The 16,675-nt window shown below is 41.5% G+C and overlaps 1 protein-coding gene across 1 annotated transcript in view; it reads right to left on the reverse strand.

The window, feature by feature from the left end:
* HIC2 (HIC ZBTB transcriptional repressor 2) overlaps window positions 1-10,710 on the reverse strand; it is a 32,573-nt gene extending 21,863 nt beyond the window's left edge. Inside the window, exon 1 of the mRNA XM_050906565.1 lies at window positions 10,686-10,710. The gene's annotated coding sequence lies outside the window, so the exon portion shown is untranslated. The remainder of the gene's footprint in view (window positions 1-10,685) is intronic.
* Between the last annotated feature and the right edge of the window lie 5,965 nt (window positions 10,711-16,675).

Consider the following 16,675-nt stretch of genomic DNA (forward strand, 5'->3'; position numbering starts at 1 on the left):
TTAGGAGAGAGAGTACACGAGTGAGAATGCACGCACCAATCTTGATGAAAAGTCTAATTTATGAGGAATCTACCACATCCGTAAGTTATTCCACTGGTTAATTAATTCAGATTTCCAGGTTTGAGCACACATCAGGTTTGTCTGCTCATCCCTATGGTAAATAGCTCCAGGCATCACAAACAGCTGCCAGGGATGAAGGCAGTGCCAAGCTAAATGTTCTTCTGAAGTGGAGTAGGTAGAACTTTTTCAGTCCACCTCTGCTTTATAACCCCTTGAGGGCGGGGTGATACAGTGGGTTCAATGAACCCAACTCATCACTCCATCGCCAGTCGGAAGCAAAGGGAAATTCTCACATACTCTACATCCCAGTCATCTGTTTGTCTCACTGGCCATCTCTGTTCAAATGAATCCAGAATAAGGCCATACTTCATTCTCAAACAAATCAGCAGGATCCTAAAGCCGCCAAATCCATCTGCCCCTAGAAACATGTACACTTCTTACTACTGGCATTTTCTCGAGGTCTCCATAGCCATAAAAATCAGCATTAACCACCAGGTGAACTCTTATTCTTAACCGTTTATTACACTGGGTCTTTGATTACCAGGCAAGCATCTGTTGCAAATGCCACCCCATGTTCTCAGACACCAGGAGTTTAAACGTTGAACGGTCTCCCATAACCCAGATTTAGCATCTTTATGTTTTCTTTATTCTTTGCCAGCCGCAGTGTTAGTGACTTCCTAGCCACTTAGCAGCCAGCCTGGTAAGAGCACTGAACTTTACACATTTGTCATGAGATCTTAGAATATAAACTGTCATGTCTTTCTCAAGGAACTTGAAACCAAATCACAAGAGCAGGTCTGTGTCCCCAACAGACAAATGGAGACCCAGCTGTATTTCATAACTGTGCAATATACAGGATGTGCACTTCCAGAAACCTTGATACTTAGTGACACATCTAATGCACAAACAATTATTTAAGAAGCCATTTAAAGAAAATCCCCACATTTAGTACAGGAGTGCAATCATTCACTTCATTTTTCCACAGACAAAAATTTCAGACTTTGGGAAAACCAGGCCTTCTTATGAGCAACCTCTCCGTATACCCAGACAGAGCTGTGTGTTCCCATAGGGAGACAGCAGCACACACATTTTCTTTGAAGACACAGAAAGTCTGAATTTCTAGGTGAGAGCAAAACAAAATAACTCATTTCAAGTAGGAGTAGCTGAGAACAGAGCTGTCCATGAGCCTCTGTACAGGCCTCCATCCAAATGCTCAACTCCCACTCTTGTCAGTACTTGCAAGCATTTAATCCAACAGAGGTTCTTCACCAACCTCCAGCTATTTCGTGACATGCCTGCCTTGGGGCATAAAACCCTAGAGAGCATCTCCTTAAATCAAATGCATTTGTTATATAATTGAAGAAGTTTTATGGGGGAAAAATGGCAAAAATCCTACTGTCATTAAGAAGAAAATTAGTGATCTAGTGCATAGCAATGATTAGCCAGGTAGCTATCCTTTTTTATTGAGGAATCAGACTCATAATTAAGGTGTTTCTTAAAATAATATATAAACAAATTATTGGAAAGTTTTACACAATTTTAACCAGTGGAATTTCAGAGTTCAAATAAATTACAAGCTATTTCACTGTTGGACTGCCTGCCTCTAAGATCATAATTAATTTTAATTTTCGGAAGTTACAGTACAAAACATATGACCAGGAGTAAAATAAGAAAAACCTCTTTAGGGCTCTCTTGCAGTTTGTATCAAATATACAGAAGACGGGAAGATAGGAGGCCAGGTGCACTTGTCTTCAGAGGCAGCTCACACACCTTGAGAAGTATGTAAAACATGACAAATTCAAAATTCACGTGCCCATTTAAATTTTGGGGGAGGGTAATGGAGATGAGAGACAGAGGAAGAGGAGGGAAAAAAAAAGGGGGGGACCAAATTTTATGTTAGTGACTTAATATACGAACACACAGAGGGAGTTTCCTTTATCTGTGTATCACATCATAGCAAATACAGGAAAAGCCATGGCAGTGCCATGCCAGCAGCTAAATGTGCTTTTGCTTATTTATTCAGATAGCATCCAATGGTAGAGGAAGGGTGGATTTGAATCAAAGTAATTTAAAGCTACCAATTTTAATCTTGTTTTACATTTACACTCTATTTATTTTCATAAAGGATGATCAGTGGCTGGTAACTACTAAGCCATACTGATTTGCAACTAAATATAGTCTCCTCTCAATTTGGTATTATTTTTTGCTAACCAGAGAGCTGCACTATCTCCAGTTGAAACAGTTATTCTATTTTACAGGTATTTATCCAGCTGACATTTTTTCCTCCTTTTATTATTTTAATAAACAGCCAATGACTTTTATTAGACATTTTACTTTTCTCATTTGAATCATACTGCCTGTTTAAAACAATTATTTAATAAAGAGAAGTGAGCTGTAGCTGATGATTTAAAACTGAATTCTCATTGCCTTGTCCTGCAAAAAATCTAGAGCTACCAGATATTTGCCTCCCATTATATCTACTTCTTATTCACCAGCTTAGAAAAGGAAAACAAGCATCCTAAGTTTCTTAAGCTTTCACTGTTTTCTGAACTGAAATCCTTTACTGCATTAAATAAACTCAAATGAAAAAAAAAAAATTTTTTCGGCAAAAACGGCCTCAGGGTCTCCCTGCAAAAGCAGCAACATCTATCAAAAGCCCAGTACTTTCTTACAAACTGTTGTTCCTCATGCTTAGGGACAGACTTTCTGCAGTTGAGCGTTCTGTCTTTCCTTAAACCTTTGGCAGAAGACACGTAGTGCCTAAATAAAGACAGACCTAAACTCACTAAGATCTATGAAAATTGTTTAAGGCAGCTATTGTAATTTCAGGTAAGTATTTTTTCCTAGGTATTAAAAAGACTGTTCAATTCAGTAGCTTTTAGCCACTACCTCTACAATGCACTTGACTTTTGCTCAATATTCCACAAATTCCTAACATAAAGACTACTAAAACACAAATGGAAATAAACAACAATGGGGAAAGAGAAGCACTTGTACACCATGAAAGCAAGAGGTACCTATCAACTTCCTACAATATGCATTCTGCTTCCCTTTCTGTGGCATACGTACTGAGAGGCTGTGATTGTGTCTGTCCACATTTTGTTTAGCAATTTATATTAGAGAGAAATCTTTTTGTCTCAAAAAAATCTTAATACACGTGCCAAATGCAAAAAGATAAAGCTTAATTTGCTATCAGGAAGGTGGCAGCGGAACAGAAGACAGACCTTCACCTGATCAGACACAATGTTATGTGAAAGGTGCAGAAGAAACAGGTATTCATGAAACCCTCCCACGCTACATCCAAATTCATGTTTGTCTTCACAATCCATGACATTTCTCAAACCATTTCTGCACTAAGTTCCTTATTTGTTTATTCCTTCCCAAGGTACCACTGCCATTTATAAAATTCACACCTTAATTGCTAGCACAGACCTAGCTGCCTGTCAAGCTTAAGAAACCTGAAATGCAGTCTTTCCTTTTGCCTGCTGGGGCTCAGACCTGGGCAGCCTAGCTACTGCTTCTACAGCCTCCACAGAAGGTCCATGTCATTTCTTTAAAGCAAATGCTTCATTAAGTGATGAGGCACAGCTATGAGCTCAGATGCTGCTTTCTTGTAATAATGTGTGTACACTTACATGAAAGAGTAGAAAGGAATAAAAAGTCAATACATTTACTGCATCCCTGTGGCTGTGTGAACGTCAAAGCAAAATGAACCATTTGTTCTTAAAGTCAGGAGAAACTCATCCTGTGAGGAGGTCTGCCTAACAGTTTTCAGTATGTGAAATAAATGCAAATTTCACTTGATTTTCCAATGGTTGCTAGTAGGCTAACGGTGACTCATATTGCCACTGACAGAACACACCTCAGTTACATTTTGAGCAAGACTGGTTGCACTTCAGCCAATTTTACGGTAGTCTTAACCAGGAGAGGTGCATCACGCGTGTAGCTACTGGTTTCTGAATGGTGGAGGATCCTGTTCAAGCTCATCCATGACCGCAGGTTAACCATCCAGTAATCTGACTGATGTGATTACAACAGGAAAAGTCGTAGTGTATTAGACACAGTGCCCTGGTCCTACATCATGCTGGACAACCCTCATATATGTAGCTTGGATGTTGAGAGAATCTCCCTGGATAATTTACCAGTATTGCTGGATTTCAAGTTGTGGGTAGATAGCGAACATGCAGAATGAATCGTTCCATTCTTACAGGTTTTTGAAAGAAGAAAGTCTGGGTGCATTGAAGGGATAAAGCCAATAAAACCTCTTTGCTCCTTGCTATAAACATTAGTTTTGCTGATGTGGGGGGAGAAGCAAGCAGGGGGAGTAAAACTACACATCCCTTCTTTAAAAGGAAGGTGACTTGGTACCTCAGAAATAGTCTAGTAAGAACACTATTTCCCTTACCTAATGAAGTTCTTGTCCAGTATTAAAGGAAAGTAATCTTTCAGTAGCATTTCAGCCACCTCAAAGGGCAATTTAAAAAATAAAGTTTATGTTTAAACAAGCTTTTTCGGCAATTACTTGTTAATAGCATCCAGAGGCTCCAAGTAAGACCCATCATCCCAAGCAATTTATAGTAGCAATACATAGAGTGGGGCAGAGGATTTGAAGGGAAGGAAAATGCTGGGGGTGGGGAGAGGGGGGAGGGTTAAAAACCACAAGTAAGATTGCTAAGTATATCCAACATCTAAAAACTGGAATAAAAGCCAATGCCATGCACCAAAGCCCTCTGGAAATAAAACTGTTAAAAAGAAAAATTAAAATCATTACTTCCTTGTTTGCCCAATCAGATCAGACCCAGCAGCTTTCCTGCAGCCTGTGCTTTAGAGACCTCCAGCCCTTTGCTATCCCTTTGGCAGCCTTGTGCCCTTGAGTACTCAGGTGTGCCAGGCAATGACAGCTGACAGGTACAAACTCATTTGCCCCAGGGCTGCCTGGCACATGAACTCAGAAGGGCTCTGTGAGCTGGAAGGGAAATCTCCCAGGAGAAGAAAGAAACTCTCACTATTTTGCCTACAAAAGCCTCTTGTAGCCCTCCTCCAGAGCGCTGAGCTGCGTTGTTTGTAAGGTGTGTTATTCATGCTCGTGCTGCAGTCCGTACTCCTCCTCAGGGCAGAGGAATGCCACGCTGCAGCAAGCTCGCTTGCTCCCAGGTTCACATGGAAGCATTCCAAGCTACTCAGCTTCTGACAGCTCTCCAACTGCTCTTCCACGCTGTATTGCTTTACATTACATTGCTTTCCCTGCCAGGAGGCACTGCTGTATTACGGTACAATCATCTAGCAAAATGTAAAACTGATTTTTTCACCTCTCAAATACCAACTGACTGTTGCCACTGCAGTCACAACTATAAGCCCTGCTCCGTATTAGACTTTCCTGCTTTTGTGCATATACAAGAGATTTTAATATATTCCCTCCTCTTCAGCCTCCTTCCCAACTTGCTGCTTCTTCGCTCCCTGTCATGCTCCCCAGTCCTTTCTGCAGAGGGCAGCCATCCTCAGCTTCCAGCCCAAGGTGTCACTACTACTCGAGGTAAAATGCCTAAGCCAGCTCATTAGGTGCATTATCAGGCAACCTGACTGACTGTAGCACCAAACACAGAAAGTGAGAAGAATAACTAGAAACATTGTAGTGACCCACAGCTTCATTAACAACTGCAGCTTTTTGTCAAGTCAGATTTTTAACTAAGAAAGCAGGCTACAGAGGCATTTTATAACACGTACATTTTTAAGGTATTAGGAGGCATTTGGCTCCTAATTCTCTTCATTTCAGTCTGCTTTACATTACTTGAGGGCTGCAAGGCAAAACTAGTTCCCTGCACTGCAGCATAGCTAGTTTCCTTTCTAGTTTTGAGCTATAAAAATAGCCATATTATAAGAGCAAAGGTCTAGCTCTCTGTCTGTTCTTCAGACAGAGAGTAGCCAGAATCGGGGGGGGGGGGGGGGGGGGGGGGGGGGGGGGGGGGGGGGGGGGGAGAGCGTGGGGGGCAGGGGAGGAGGAGAAGCAGTGAAATAGAACACAGGCAGTCTTTTCCCTTCTTATACCATGTGCAATTGTTAAAGATCTCCTGATCCAGAGGTTGCATCCAGGCCATCACTTTTAATAAGAACTTATCTGTCCTTCATCGATTTTTCAATCTGTTTAGACTTCTGCTATCCATAACACCCTTTGGCAATGAGTTTCGCATGGTAACTGCTGCTTGACAGAGTGCCTCCTCTTTGCCTGCTTTGAATCAATTTAGTTAACACAAGAACCGTGAAGAATCACTCCCTACTCCCCTTTCCCACCCCATTCATTACAGTATAAAACATCTGCAATTTCTGTAATAAGTCATCTCTTCTCTATGGCAGAGAGAGAAATCACGTTGACTGACTTGAGACCTGTCTTTGATGGTCTTCTCTGGACCTTCTCTAGCCCCCCGCTACCTTTGAGAGGTGGTAATGAGAGCTGCGTAGTGTTTAAGATATTGGTACACCATGAATTTACATAGCAGCATACTGATGGTTTCTGTTTGGTTTACCAGCTTGGGTAAACATCCAGAGAGTTTGTTGATTCTTCAGGGAGTGCAGCATTTCCTCCCAGTTGACCATGAGTCTCTCTGCAAGAACTTTTTGGGGACTCATGTGAGATAGTGCTCTTAAGTAGTCTGCTGAGGTGACAGGTGAAATTTTTCATCTCCCAACAACTGCTGCCACAGATCTCTCAATTTTTTTTTACCCAATTCAAGTCAGTCAAACTCACAGCTTCCAAATCCCTGCCATTTTCCCCCCTCAAAGTCTTCCCAAAAGCATGGCCGTTAGCAGCCACACACAGCTACTTTCTTTCACCTGTACACCCACTGAGAAGTCCCACAAGCCAGAGAAGCAGAAAGCACATGGTTCTCCCCAACAAGCAGGCGGAAGCATTGTTGCATTAAAATCTAAACTGACCAACCAAGGAAACCAGCAAATATCCCAGTCTTAGGAAATTTCCCAGGTGTCCCCATATAATGAGTGACTGTCCTGAAGGATCAGTCAGACTTGGCACTGTGATGCACAATTCACTACCCTGCTTCATGAGCCCCTGCTAATCCCAAGAGACGTGCTTCACCAAATATAGATGCTCGGCTTATCTCCCCTGTCTTAGCTGAACTACGATGGTTCCAAAAGCCCTTAAAATTAATGATAGATATGCTTGCAGATTAAAATCCATCTACCTGTGTAGTGCTATGTGCATCACTTGTTCATAACAGCACTGTCAGTCACAGTGCTCAGCTGCAGTTTCTCTGTGCTTCTTAGTAGCAGCTCAAATGCTGCCAAATTAGCGAATGCTGGGAGAAATATCAGAGCAGATTTTTTGACACCAATTTCAGAATTTCTGGGAGGCAGTTGTAACACACCATGAGAAAGATAACACAAAACAAAGTTATGAGCTGAAACACTGCATCTCAGCATACCTGACCAGAAAACTGAGCAGGTAATTTGAGCAAACACAGACTCCTGTGAACAGGTGGTTAACAAAAGTAGCTCAAGACAGCTTAACAAAATAATAGCACAGACACATTTTACTTCCATAGTTACAAACCTCTGAATTTGAATGAGCAAACTATAGAAATAACCACCTTTGTGCATCAACAAAACTCTACTACTACCCGCGAGCATAAGATAGCATGCAAAAGCTAGGCGAATAATGTAAGCCAGTTCAGCATATTGAAATCTAAACCTTCCTTCTGGATATCTCGTTTTCTGAACATTTTGCATACAGTGCCTGCAAAAATAACAATGGGTGTGTTAAGTGCTGGGGAGAAGAGTCCCTTTCCTTCTGTTTCCTAAGGAAACTAATGTGGGATAGAATATCACTTTTACTCAATAGGATGAGAAATTCCACCAAATCCCCTGCTGGAGCTCTGACATAAAGGCAATTCAGAAAGTCAGCCAGAGACCTGCCCACACCCATCACCATTACTTTCCAAGACTGGAATGAGAAAAAGTTGCGTTTAAGTTTTGCATTCAACCTCAAGTGTTAGTCACCTCAATTTTCTCTTTTGAAATATACACACAATATGTACACAATATATACACACGCACACACCCGCGTATTTATACACACACACATATAAATCACTTCTGGTATTCCTTCTGAAATCCCTACTCTGACTGTTCTTGAAGTGCTGAATCTAACAGATGGCTTCCCCACTTAATTTACCCCCTGTATTATAAAATGCTGCCATCCAACGAGGGATCAGAACCAGCTAGGAGCTTGAATACAGAAAACACAACAGTCTGCTCACAATGAGCGGAAAAGTTATCATTGTAAAGCAGTTTACAAAAAGTGTCTTAAACAAGACACTAAAAAGTGTTGTATTACAAGAAAGTGGCAGTCTGTTCAGAGCTACACCAGGCAGGAAAAAAAAGTTTGAGTCACAGGGCTAGTTACTTGCTGTTGTCTGGGAAGGTGTGCACAAACGGCTAAGGAAGCAGTTAGTATCTCCTGCCTCACACTGGACTCCTGTCCAGGCCTTGAGCTGCAAAAAGTCAGCATGTACTGTTTGCTCACATCCCCTTTCTTTGGTAACCAGTTGAGAACATGTTACTTAGCTTTAGCATGAGCCAAGAAAATGCATTTCTTCTTAGTCTAAAAATACCTAGCTCCAGCTCAACTGGTTTCTGAGAAGATTTAGCTGAGAAGAATGAGGATGCCCTCCTTGAGATAGATGTTCTGGCCTCTTGTGGGCATAACTCTCCCAGCAGGACTTGACAATTGATAATGTTATTGCAGAAAACGCATTTAAGCTCAGCTGTGTTAATATCCTTCTCTCCCAGTTGAACTAGAGTATCTCTGTTCACCTGGTATCTTCCGCATTTATTCTGCCATTGTTCCTGAAGCAGAACTATTACTGGTGAGGAAAAGTTAACCATAGGTAAGGGAATGGGCTCTTCTAAGCCACAGAAAGGGAGCAATGGGTGAATTTACTTTGCAATTTGAGAAGAGTACTTCTTATCATCTAGGACATTTGCATAAACAGCTTCCTCAGCTCTTGGTTTAATGAATAAAGGAATCAAATATTCCAATGCATATTGCAAATAACCACAAAGATTTGCCATCTGAAACAGCTGTACATGGCTCTCTCCATACCCACCATCTACAAGTAAATGTTTCTCAAGTGATCATCTGGGAGAGCTGGAAGTGGGCAGAGCTCAATGCCTAGCCAAGTTGACTCTTTAAGGAAAAATTTGGACAACACAATGCTGAAAGTCTTGGAGATACTTTGCAGTGGCTTCGCTATGTTCAGTTTTTCCTCAAACAAATGTTCTTAAGATTTTCTATCAAGCTGGTAGTTTTCCTGCTGTATCAAATTTCTTGATACCTACTTGGGAGAAAATTTAGTTGATACATTAACATTTGCATGGCATATTTCTTTGTGCTGTGAAAAAAGTAAAGTGAAGAGGTGAAGAAACTTGCCCCAAAGTCAAAATGGCAGCTGCAGAGCTGAGGGGGGACCCCCATCCTCACTCCCTTAACTCCTTCTCATTTTGCAACTAAGAAAAGCATAGCCAACAGGCAGTTAGATGAATGACAAACCTGCACAGTGATCTGGCTTCAACTGCTTGACCTAAAGCTGCTTCTTACAGTCAGTAGCAGAATCACATCCATCTCCTCTCAGGGGCAAGCCCCGAGAGCCACCTAGCAGGCATACACTGGTGATACACTATACCCCATGATCTATCCACGGGGTTAGGCAGAAAGTAGTATCCAAGGTACCTATCATGGCAACATCTAAATGCAAGTATCAGAGCACTTTACAGACACAAAGGTCTTTCCCCCAGGCTGTTTAAAATTTGCATGTTCCTGTGTAGCACTGAAGATAACAGCAATGGTGATTCATTAAGATAATGATTTAAGTAGGAGGTTTAAGAAAGTCAGGGTGGATTAACATCCAAAGGGCTGCAGTTGGAGCTTCTCCACTCCAGGCTGCCACCTTCCCTTTTAAGGGAAGGGACGAATTCCAAAAGTCAGGAGAACTATGAAGTAACAGCAACTGTATCACAACTACAATGCATTAAAGCACAAGAGCACCATCTCTACTCCAGCCCATCCTCCTTGGCAAGGCCAAGCACAAAATTTTATGCTGCAGGAAAATTTTCATGGCATTATAAATTATTGGCTTTTCCTTTATTTGATTAGTCTGTTAGTGTAGGTTCTTCTCAAAAAAAGGTTGTGCAAATTTCTTTTAAACTAATTTTCTGTCCACCTTAAAAACAATACAAGTTTTCCTCCAACCAGTTGTCTTTCCCCACTATTGAATAATCAGATGGGTTTGATAAATTGATTGCTCCCCACATAATAATGTAAATATACACATTGGGAAAAAGCACACAAGTCCTTTCCACACCCCAACATTTAATCAAATTGTAATCAGTTACAAGTTGAAACATGCATTCTGTCCGTAACACGGGGTTAATGCTCAGACAGTAACAGGCAGCTCATACTTCATCCCTGCTAAGAGAGAGGCCTTTGTACAGTGATTTTGGTATAATACTTTCAGTTGCCTTCTAGAGAGATGCACAGGCAACCAATTTTGCTATTCTTCTGCTCACTCATAGTAGTTGCAATAGGGCATCCCGGTGTATATTGCCCCACTCACCGCTAGCTGTGCTTGGTCTGAACGTCTTCTAGGCACTCTATCCCATGCTGATTCAGTACAGAATAGCTTCCTAGAATGCAATTATAGAAAGAGTAAGGGTTTGTCTTAAAAAGGGATTATTCCAGAACAGCTATTCCTTATTAACTATTCCCAATCACCTCTTTGTTAGGATGATGAAGTTAATTGGGAATAGCTCTTCCACTCAGATTTGTAACTTACCTTGGTCTGAATCAATGACCCTGTTTAAATGAGCCCTTAGTATAGCATCATACAATCATAGCAATGGCTTCATCAATAAAAACAGACTCATAGCTGCAATGAAAGTAGAGCTGCTATGTGGACACATCTCAGCGAGTTTGTTGTAAGTTGGGCAGATAACAGGATCAGGCAATATGTAAAAAAAAAACCACATTGTTCCTATAATGTTAGATCTCATCAGTACTGCATGTGACATTTTGTACTTTACAAGTCTCTGGATCTGCTTTGTTCAAACTTGGTTTATTCCTTAGATATATGGAGACCTTAACAGCAGGGAAATTTTGAGTTCTGTAGGTTCTTTGTTTGTTAAGTTCTTAGCTTGCAAGATTTCTCATCCAAAAAGGGCTGAGAAAGTACCTGGCACATCTTGGATGCTTATTGAATACATTAAATAAATCAAACGTTTTATGATAAAATTCCACTCCCCCACACCAAACAGATGTAGGTGCAAGTCAAAGAGGCTTGAAAAATTGCACTAAAATTGATTTTGCTCCAGTTTTCCCCAAAGGAAAAAATTTGTGTTTGGGTTGAGGCAAAAACATGGAAAATTTCAGCTATCATGAACAACTGAAAAGAGAAATGGAGGAAAGACAGAAGCCAAAACTGAACTTACATTCAGAGTACATCATTTATATTCTTTACAGTGTTCTGTATTACAGCCATTCCTGGACTTACACGTAAAGTGAAAGTCTTTTTCTTGGGCTCATCACACTTCTAGAGAAAAATGCCAGATAGCTTAATGCTGGAGTCTCCTAGCCTACTCAAGGGAAAAATCACAGACCATAGAGAAGGTTCTTTGGTTGATTTCAGATTCTGAGAGGCTAGACAAGGTAGGACCCGACACAGCTGAGGATGTCTGTCACAAAACCGGAGGGAGAGTTACTTACAGACACTTGTCAAGTCCTGCAGCACGAAAATCTGAGAGAAACCTTAACACCTACAACTTAAAATATATACAAAGCCATCTCATGTTGCATGTGTTATAGGAAGGGAACAGAAACAAAACATACTTTGTTAAGGTTGCTTCTGGACTGTTAGAGTACGACTTGATTTGGTATGCCTGACTGTTAAACATCACCATCTGCATGACTTTCCATGCCTGAGGTCTGTGCCCAGGCAGTTGGGTTCTGGTGAGAGGCATAGGGCAGAAAGTTTCAGTGGACATAGTTCAGTCATTTCCAAGGACGATACTGGCATCTCAAAGGAGCTCTCTGACAAAGACAGCACAGAATTCAGTGTTTCAGGGCAGCATTCAACTGCCAGACCCGCCAGATCATTTCTTGTGTCCCTGCAACTCCTTATTCATACCACTCCTCCCACATTCACGCTGACAAAGCTGGTCCATCCTGTACACAGAGTGAATCAGGGATGCTGTGTCAAAAAACGGCAGGTGATCCAGCCTGCCATTACTTGATCGCAGTGTCTGTGTAACTATCAGTCTCCCTTTGCATATAGGCAATCTTAGTCCATGTATGTAATATTTTATAAGAAACTTTTATGGGTTTTTTTCCCCATAGGAGAGAAAGTTAAGAGCGACATGATAGAAAGGGGAAAGGGCAATTATAAATATATGCAAGTCAAATCAGGGAAAAAAAAACCCCAAACCCAAAAACACCCCTGAAACCACTTCCAGTCTCTCTCTCCAACAAATTCCACGCTCTCATGGTCTCTGGCACCACTTCACAGTAACCCCAAAAGATGTTCACCTGCTCCCACAGCACTAAGAAACAAACAGTGAAACAGGAACAAAGAAGCTCCTACCTAGGATGACCAATGTAATCCCCTGACAGCACATCACGAAGGGAAAACCTTATCATTAAAGCAGAAGAAAAACAAACACACATGCACACGCACACAGCTCTGCTGCTGGGTGCTATTAGCATCCTCCCCATTTTCTATACGCATCTAGTATCAGGAGATTTATATTCAGGCCAAAAGCTCATGCTGGCAGGAGAGGAAAGTACTTTGGAGAAGAGAGGGGAAGGGAAAAAAAAAAAAGCCTACAGTTTCTTGGCTTGTGATCAGCAGGCTGGATGCATTCTGTGGAACTAGGCCAAAGCGTTAGTTATTATATTCAAGAGAACATCTGAATCCCAGCTCAAGGGAGCCGAGTTTGTGGCTCTCATTTATGCTGTATATCAATTGAATATCAAACCACATTTTCCGCCTTCTGAATAATAAAGCTTAATAGTTTGGGACTCCCATATGGTCTATTGTTAAAATATTTCCAAACACTGGCTGCTGTTTTATTTCTGAAGGAAAGATTTCTCTTTCCTCTTCAAGCTTTACTTGTTTAAAAGATGCTTGTAGCAAAAGCTAAATATATTCATCTTTTAAATATTTCCAGAGTTTTAAGAAGGGCTGAAAAATGAGGGGATAAGGAAAAGCAAATACATTTTGAAATTGGCTTTTTTTTTTTTTTTTAAATGTCACATGCAAATGTTTGTTCCAGGCAGAAGCAGCTGGTGCCACCAGGCTCTGCTGTTCAGAACAGGGGGTGCAGAAGCTTTCAGAAACCATGAGCTGCTCTAACAAAGGAGGACCACACAGACTCAAACCATTCACAAAAGGACCCAGGCCGATTATTTGACTAGTACTTACAAGGAAGCTTGGCCAGTAACGTAGGTAATAAATACTGGAGAAACCTGTTCTGTGCATAACTCGGGTTTGTCTTTTCACAAGTCCTGCTCTCTAATTAGCTACTCATTCCTGGAGGGCATTGCTGATGGATGGAGTGTATCAATTTGGTATATTTAAAAAAAAAAAAAGTTAAACTTGTTAAATAATAAAAGCATCAGCATAATAAACACTCTGCAGTGTGTTAGGAACAGTCACTAGTGCTCCTTCCCAGTCACACCAGAAAAGAGTATTCCTGTTCTTTCTACTTTGCAGAAAAAGACTTAGTGGCAGAGAGATTCTCTAACTTGCAAGGGCTGCAGCGCCCTGCTCGGAGCCCGGATGAGAACTGAGAAATGCTCATCTTTTGGTCCTGCATTCACCCCCGGTTCGATTAGCACAGCAGGACTCAACTGCTCAGTGAGCAGAAGTGAAACCACGCAGCACTGCCTAGTTGTGCACTAGTGTGAACCTCCAGCTCCACCTCACCCAGCTCTTGCCCTCTCTATGAAGTGCTTCAAGCTCTCTCTGCAAGCTCTCATGCAGCACCAGCTTATATGTCTGCTGGTCACTCAAAGCAGAAGGTGCTGAGCTAGGTGGCCAACAGCATAACACGGCACAAAAATGTAGCAGTTCCTATGGCCCAGGGAGCTAAGTAGAAACTTCTGCTCTCTCCTCCTTACTCTTCTGTTCTAGCCCTCATTGCTGCTTCTCATTCCTGTCTCCTACTTCCCTCCTCCTGCCTGTGTGTTCCGTTCCCCTCCCCTCCCCTCCATCACCTATCTGCCCCACCGTCACCTGCTCTGCTCCAGTGTACAGGTCTTCAGAGTCAGATGTCCTAACCCTGAAACTGGTTGCTCATAGTCATCAGCTGCCTCCTCCCCAGAAAGGAAGAAATTCCAGTATTTCAACATTCAGTCTCATCCCAATTCGGGGAGAAAAACTGAAATTAGAGACTCTTTGTAGAACGGAAGTTCATAAGTTTAAAAAAAAAAAAAAGAAACCTATTTGTGAACACCAGTGCATTTTGTGTCATTTGAAATGGAATATTTTTACATTACTGAAACCAAAGTTGGTTCATTTTGGTTTGGTGACCTGACCCAAGAAATTTTGTTCTGAGTCAGTACACTGTTGAACTGCTTTTATTCCCACAATGCTGCATTGCCTCAGACACTGCAGTTTGGCAGCCTGATAACCCTGGTCTCACTTCTGGGTCAGACTCCCTTGCTGGAAGGCAGTTCCTGTAGCACGCACCAAGGTGTCCCATGGCACAGCATGGTCTCCAGGAGAGCTGTGATGCCATATGGGAAGGTCAAGGCCCTTGGAATCCAGCAGAAGATGACAGCTACATCAGACAACAGCTCTCTGAGCAGCCAAGGACTACCTGGAATCCAACACAATGTTTTGAACCAATTCTGCGTGAAGCCTTTCAGACCAGTTAAAGAAAAGCAAAGCAAAGAGATATTCCCATTCAGGTAGTATACACAGGTCAATGTAATATTTCTGCTAAAAAACTAGTTTATTAATTTTAGTTTAATTAATTTTAGATCAGAAATCTAGAATTGGGCTTTTCTAGAAAAAAATGTTTCTATTTTAAAGAAACTGTAGTTTTCCCCGAAAAAGCCACTCCTAAGAAAAACTCACATCAGTCTCGTACTGACCACAGCAGCATTCTGACAAACTGTCTTAAAAATAATACAGTGAACAAAGATCACTCTTACAGAAATTTCTCCAGCAGGGAACTTAAATTATAGCAATATTAGCACCGCTCTGCCTCCTACACAGCTCCTGTTGTGACCCAAGGACTGTAGGATTGAGTTCATCAACTGAGTATAACAACTAGTTTAGGAAGAGCCTGACAAGTATTGAACTAGAGATTTTGCAACAGATGTCTGAATGGTTGATCCCTTGCTGCTTCTAGCCAAGGCATGGACACGGTTTTTATGATAGTTGGGTAGAAACAAGTGTTGGTGGAGCTGCTGAAGGCTCCAAATTCTGCCCCAGGTGTTAGGGGTGCCACCAACTCATGCTCAAACAAACAGCTCTTAAAACAAGTGGAGAGGACTCAGTGGGAGGATTAGTCTGTATTCACAGAGAGTAGACTCTATAATGCTCCTCTTGTAACGTGTGTTCTTACCCCTAGGTCTGTATATCTGAGAGAAGGTAGAGTGCATGTGCATGTATGGTTTTGATTTACTTTAGAAAAAAAGAAAAAGGAGAGACACTTAGCCTGTAGTTTCAGTGTTGGAAACTGCAATAAACCTCTCTTTTTAAACCCCATAACCTTGTGACTGTTTTATAGTTATAAGGAATCATAACCAGAGAAAGATTTAGCCTAACAGTGATCTGCCCTCAAAGACATTAATCTGTCACATCTAATAGAAGGGGAATACGGAGACGAACCTTTCCTCTAAGTAATTCAAACAGATGGCGTATGGCTTTGGTGGGAACTTACTGTAAGTTGCCCCTGTAACAAGGGTAAATTTGACATTGCTGCACACCCAAAGACACTGTTTACGAGTCAGTGTGAAAAATATCTCTGCATGATTTCCTTGTGTTTTAAAACCTGAAATCTCTATGATCGTATCTCACGGCTTTTGTGGCTGACACATCCAACCAGCTTTCCACCCACTTTTTCCACCCCCTTTGTGCCAGTAAGATTGAGTCTTTCTTTTGTTTGCAATTTTTAGCTCTTCTCAAAGTAATTCTTTACTTTTGAGGGATCAGCAGAAGATAATCAAGTGCATCGTGCCAACATGTTAAAGCACAGTTTTCTACCAACGTTTCAAATTAACTTTGTCGGGGCTTCTAGTAGCTTCTTTCTTACCCCATAAAGTACACAAAAGTCTTCAGGTTAGTTTCTCTTTTCTTTCCTTCTCCATGCCTTATATGGGAAATAAAGGGTTTATTTTCTCTCCATCTCTCTTCTTCCCCCAAACCTCAATCCCTAATTTATCTTTTCTAGTTTTATCATATGAGTTCTCTCCCTCCTTCTCTTATCCACTGTGTTTCTCCACGCTCACAGTAAAAAGCATTTCTGGATCACCTTGCTCTGAGTTCCTTCCTCTCCTCCAGAGGAGCAACAAATGGCTCCTAGGACACTTTGCTCCGTTTCC

This window comes from Gymnogyps californianus, chromosome 16 (assembly GCF_018139145.2).
Source record: "Gymnogyps californianus isolate 813 chromosome 16, ASM1813914v2, whole genome shotgun sequence".
In the NCBI taxonomy this organism is placed as follows: Eukaryota; Metazoa; Chordata; class Aves; order Accipitriformes; family Cathartidae; genus Gymnogyps; species Gymnogyps californianus.